The sequence below is a fragment of the Malus sylvestris genome, chromosome 2, assembly GCF_916048215.2.
Source record: "Malus sylvestris chromosome 2, drMalSylv7.2, whole genome shotgun sequence".
NCBI lineage: Eukaryota > Viridiplantae > Streptophyta > Magnoliopsida > Rosales > Rosaceae > Malus > Malus sylvestris.
Window position 1 is genome coordinate 15,382,423 of NC_062261.1, and position 6,000 is coordinate 15,388,422.

The window sequence follows — 6,000 nt, forward strand, 5'->3', positions numbered from 1 at the left end:
TGGTGTATTTAACACAATACGTTGAAATGAAGAAAAGCTATTTATTGATATCCCCGATAAGTCACAAATATGTACATATACATGAGTCAAAATAAACAAACAAGAGGGAGCCTTCACAAAGGTTGCTTAGGAGAAGTCTCAGCAGTCGGTAGAGCCCCAGAAAGAGCAGGCACTGGAGGGGGATCATTTGGAGCCTCAGTACTGGACAGAACCCTAGAAGGAGGAGGCAGCAGAGGTTGATCATTTGGAGCTTCATTACGCGGTACAGCCCCAGAAGACGAAGGCAATAAATGCCTTTGGAACAAACCCACAAATCTCTGATGATCAAGTAAAACCTGACCATCAGATTCCTTCATCTGGTCAAGCTTCCTCTTCATGTTTGTAGCATAGTCATGTGCGAGCCGGTGCAACTGTTTATTCTCATGCTTGAGCCCTCTAATCTCCTGTTTGAGACTCATCACTTCAACCGCCAATGATTCAACTTGGCGGGTTCGAGCAAATAGGCGTTGGGCCATGTTAGACACAGAACCTGCACACTGAACACTGAGAGCCAGAGAATCCTTAACAGCCAACTCATCAGACCGTTTGGAAAGTAGTCTGTTATCTTTGAGAGTGAGAAGGTTCCTGGCCACTACCGCAGCGGTCATATCATTCTTCATCACGGAATCCCCAATGGTAAGAGGCCCAATAGGGGAGACGAAGGATGGGCGCCATATGTTGTCTGGAGAAGGCGTGGCTGCCTCTTCAACAAGGTTCAAGTCAAAACGACGGTCGGAGGGGCCAGACATTTTCAAAGGTGTTGAAGAAAGAAGAGGTCGGACAAATCAAGATCTTAGAAGTGCAAGAATGAAGCTTCTACTGGTGGAGATTCAAGTGTGCTTTGGAACTTAATGCCAGCCTCTATAAAAATCTGCACTCGACGGAGCTTCAGAAATCGAAGAGGCGTTTGCTTTCTCAAAAGCTGGGCTGCTCAGAGACCACGAGACGTTTGCTTTCTCAAAAGTTGGGCTGCTCAAAGACCACGAAGGCCGATATCAGAAATCGAAGAGGCGCTTGCTTTCTCAAAAGCAGGGCTGCTCAGAGACCACGAGGGCCGATCTCAGAAATCGAAGAGGCACCTACTTTTCCAGCCTTGTCAGCACCTGTCAGCTTTGCGGAAATTATGGGCATTATGTCGAAGATTTCTGGTGAAGTAGAAAGCACATGAATCTTACTGTTCAATCACCCACTTCCCACACGCAACATTAGCTCATGGGTACCACAGATAACTTTGCCAAAGTTCTCCGACAAAGTTGAGACACGTGAAGCTTGCAGCTCCCACTACACCGCTCTGACCAAGAAGGGTAAAAGAATAGCAAAGAAACAGCACTAACAAAGTTTAGACACATAAATTTTGAAGGTCTAGCTACCATATTATTACCCATAAGGGTAAAGGAACAATACCACTGCTGGATAATTGGAAAGTCCCTGTGTGTCAACCTCTTTGCTTCGTGGCAAGATAGACTAGCAAACATGCCCAACCTTTTCTCACATTCGAGAAAACACTCCCAACAAGATTGCTTGCTCCAAAATCGAAGAGGCACCGCCCTCCGAATCTCGAGAGCCAGACTCCCAACATGATTACTTTTTCAAAAATCGAAGAGACACCGCTCTCCGAATCTCGAGAGCCAGACCCCTAGCAGGATTGCTTTCTCAAAAATCGAAAAGGCATCGTTCTCTGAATCTCGAGAGCTAGATCTTCGACAGGATTGCTTGTTCGAAATCCGAAGAGGCACCACTTTCCCAACTTCAAGAGTCGGATCTCCTTGGATAAAGCTTGTCTGTAATCTTTACACGCAACATCAGCTTTCCAGATATCACAGACCACTTTTTCAAAGTGCTCTGACAGAGGTAAAACATGTGAAGCTGGCAGCTCCCACTACTGTGTTATGACCAAGCAGGGTAAAGGAATAGCATTACTACTTGTTGTTAGGGAGACTTCTATATATGTTGACCTCCATCCCTAACAGATAGGCAGACCTGCAAAAATGCTCAACCCTTCCTCATATCTGAGAGGGCACTCCCAAAGAAGCCTTTCGAAATATTCAGCTTTCTTTCCCCCCGATAATACCTCTGCAAACAAGTTATACTAGAGCCAAAATATCTCATATCATCAGGGTTAAAAGCAAGAGTATCCCATATCATGTTTTTTCCCTGTCTTTTCCTTTGGCCTTGTTCTTACCTGCAAGACAAGGAGAAAGAGAGCAATCAGTCAACACTTGGAATCAAGCTTCCAGTTAGGAACTGACTGCCTGGAACCCCTTACTTGATTACTTACCTGGCATTGCTCTCGAGTACTCATCTTCAACATCTTATGCTTCCAGGGAAGATACCGCATCTGCCTGAGGAACATATAGGGCAAGTGAGAAGGATACAAGGAAGCATGTGGAGACAAGCATAACAGCACACGTGCCGATACATCCACTACTCTGTCAAAAGCAAAAGTATCCCATATCAGCAGGGTCGAACGTACTATAGATTTGATGGACTTGTTTTGACCCTCAAATTCTTCAGTCGGCCTTATACTCTGGAGGAAACCAGAAAACCCTCCAGCCCAGTTCAAGAATAAGCCTGTGGAAAGTTACTTCTTCAAAAGCAAAAGTATCCCATATCATCTCTTCTCATTTTTCTTCTCTTTATCCTTCATGCTGCCTGCAAGATAGGGAGAATGTGAACAATCAGCCGGAACTCGAAATCAAAGTTCTGATCTGGGACTGATTGCTTGGAGCTCTGATTGCTTACCTTGTCTGTCACCTCTTTCAGCAGATCCCCTAGCTCGGCGACTTGGATGACTCCTACTACATGGTTTGTATCGCGTTTGACCAAGCCTGAAACTACAAGTAAGCTTCAAGTGAAATTGATACATTACCTTGTGCATCTCCACCAGTTAAAGATACCACCCCTGGATGGAGGAAGAGTACTTCCAGAGAAGATGCCACATCTACCTACGAGACAGATAAGGCAAGTCAAGACGATACCACACTCCGGAACTTAGAAGTTTCGTGATTACGAGATCATTCTCCCACAATATTTCCTAATGTCATTTGTATTAAATGATTCACTTGTACTCACTAAAAGAGAGCTTGAACCTGTGTACTTGTGTAAACCCTTCATAATTAATGAGAACTCCTCTATTTCGTGGACGTAGCCAATATGGGTGAACCACGTACATCTGGTGTTTGCTTTCCTATCTCTATCCATTTATATACTTATCCACACTAATGACGGGAGCAATCTAGCGAAGATCACAAAAAGCGACCGTTTTCACTACCTAGGATCTATCTTGCAAGAGAACGGAGAATTAGATGGAGATCTCAACCATAGAATACAAGCTGGATGGATGAAGTGTAAGAGTGCATCCGGCGTGTTGTGTGACCGTCGTAGGTCACTGAAGCTCAAGGGAAAATTTTATAGGACGGCAATAAGGCCAGCGATGTTGTATGGCACAGAATGTTGGGCGGTGAAGCATCAACACGTACACAAAATGGGTGTAGCGGAGATAAGGATGCTTCGTGGGATGTGTGGGCACACGAGAAAGGATAAGATTGTGAATGAGGATATCCGAGGTAAAGTAGGAGTAGCCAAAGTTGAAGGAAAGATGAGAGAAAATCGGTTACGGTGGTTTGGACATGTGCAAAGAAGGCCTACTGACGCTCCGGTTCGAAGATGTGACTACGGAACAGAGGTTCGAGGCTGAAGGGGTAGAGGAAGACCTAGGAAAACTTTGGAAGAGACCTTAAGAAAAGACTTAGAGTACTTGGATCTAACGGAGGACATGACACAAAACCGAGCGCAATGGCGTTCTAGGATTCATATAGCCGACCCCACTTAGTGGGAAAAGGCTTTGTTGTTGTTGTTGTTGTTGTTGTAGTGAATCTATATATTAAATTAAATTTAAAAAATTGGTGGCCTTTGGATTGGCTGAGATTTAATCTCAGCTGTCCATTATGCATTAGGTATTTAGGTTGGACTTTGGAGACTATCCTCTTCTGCTTTTGTCTTCTCTACCGCAGTGCTTCTCGGCCCTCTCCTGTGAACTTTCAATTTCAACTGTAGAATCTGAATGTTTCATTTTTGCTTTTATGGGGGATTTTGTAGGTGAAGCAAAAGTTTGATGCTCTTGATGGTAGAATTGTGAACCTTGAGCATTCTTTGTCACCAGACCCGAATCATCATCCCGCTCAGGTATTAATATTTATTTATTTATTTACTTTTAATTTCGTTGTTTTAATCTAATGAATTGTATTTGTGATTTGGTTGAATTTCTAATAGTTTTATACATTAGCCTCCGACCCCTTCATCCCAATTATTTTCAGAAATGATTATTACCCAATACCCATCTCAACAATTTCAATCTCAATCTTTTAGCTATAGTTCCAAATCCCAACATCCAGAGGCTATTTTTCTTTGCAATAAATTTCTTCAAAATTCCATAAACTAGTCAAATAGGTTGCCTATGTGGTCTATGTTGTTTACTAGTTTTGTGTGAGTGTGATTGTGTGACCTTCAGTTAGGCCAAAACTGCATCTGCATTACGAGGTAAATCCAGTTGAGTCCATTTTGTGCGTAGCGTAACCACTGCACCAATCCATTGTGATTTACATTTCAACTATTGCATCAGAATTTGCATTTAGTATTGGGGGTAGAGTACTAGATCAATATTGTAGTTCATTGTTACCAGAAACAGTTCAAGCTTTATTGTGCACACGAGATTGACTATTTGGAAAAGGAGGTAATATATTTTTATATGATATAATACTATTGTTTTATTTCTTTTCATAATTATTTTGGTAAACTTCTCATAATTTGAATGGTTTTTAATGTTTGGTTTTTCTATACTTAGTTTATGCGGAAGAAAGTTCTGACGTGGAAAACCTTACCGAAAACATCATCAACATAACTCTTGAAGGCAATAGATCAAGCCAAAGTTCCAATACAATTTCCCCATGATAATCGATGAAAATTGAGGATTTTGTAAAAGAAATAACATGTAAACTTTGAGTTCCATTGGCAAGGTTTAAACTTTTGAGAAAGGCTTCCCAAACTTTGAAAACAAAAACTCTTTTATTTTGCATATTCTTGCACATTTAATATTTTGTAATAGACTAGTGTATGGATGTTTTTTTTTTAGGCTCTTATTTTCGAGTGTAGATATAGTACTTAAATGACAAATATGTTTTAATGTTTTGAAGTAATATTTATGTAGTAATGTGTGGTATGTGTAAATTTAAGAAAAAAAAATATTTTTCTTAACGGGTCATAACGGGTCGAGTCACTTTACCTGTTGGGTAAAGTGACTTGACCTGTTAAGGACCCGTTAAGATAACAGGTGTGACACGACACGACCCGTTAAGATTACAGGTGTTACACGAAAACGACACAAACATGACAGATACGACCTGTTTGCCAGGCTTAGTTATAGGTATGGATAACCGTTTATAAACGGTTATGGTTATGGGTATAACCATTTATGCAATTACCCAATGGGTAAACGGTTATGCGGGTATGAATATAAACGGATATGGGTAAATAACCACGGTTATCCGCCTGCCATAATCGTTGCCCATCCTTAGTCCTCAACATACACTGACTTTCTCCATGATGGTTTGGTTCATTCTTTCAGCAACATCGTTATGTTGTGGAGTTCCAGGAACTATCTTCTCATGATGTATTCCATGTTTCACACAATACTCTTTAAACTGGTGAGATGTGTACTTGCCGCCGTTGTTGCTACGAAGGCACTTCAGAGGTTTCCCAATTTCCCTATCCACCATGGCTTGGAACTCTTGGAATGTTTGAAACACCTGGTCTTTGGATTTCAATAAAAACACCCAAACCCTTTGTGAAGCATTGTCAATATAAGTAACAAAATATTTATTTCTTCCAAGTGACTCGACTTCCATGGGACCACACACATCTGAATAAACAAGATCTACCATATTTCCTTTCTTTGTAGATGGA

General features: G+C 41.5%; 1 pseudogene; it reads left to right on the top strand.

The window, feature by feature from the left end:
- The first annotated feature begins 3,159 nt into the window (after positions 1-3,159).
- LOC126586418 (uncharacterized) lies at positions 3,160-3,922 on the top strand (annotated as a pseudogene).
- Positions 3,923-6,000: the final 2,078 nt, after the last annotated feature.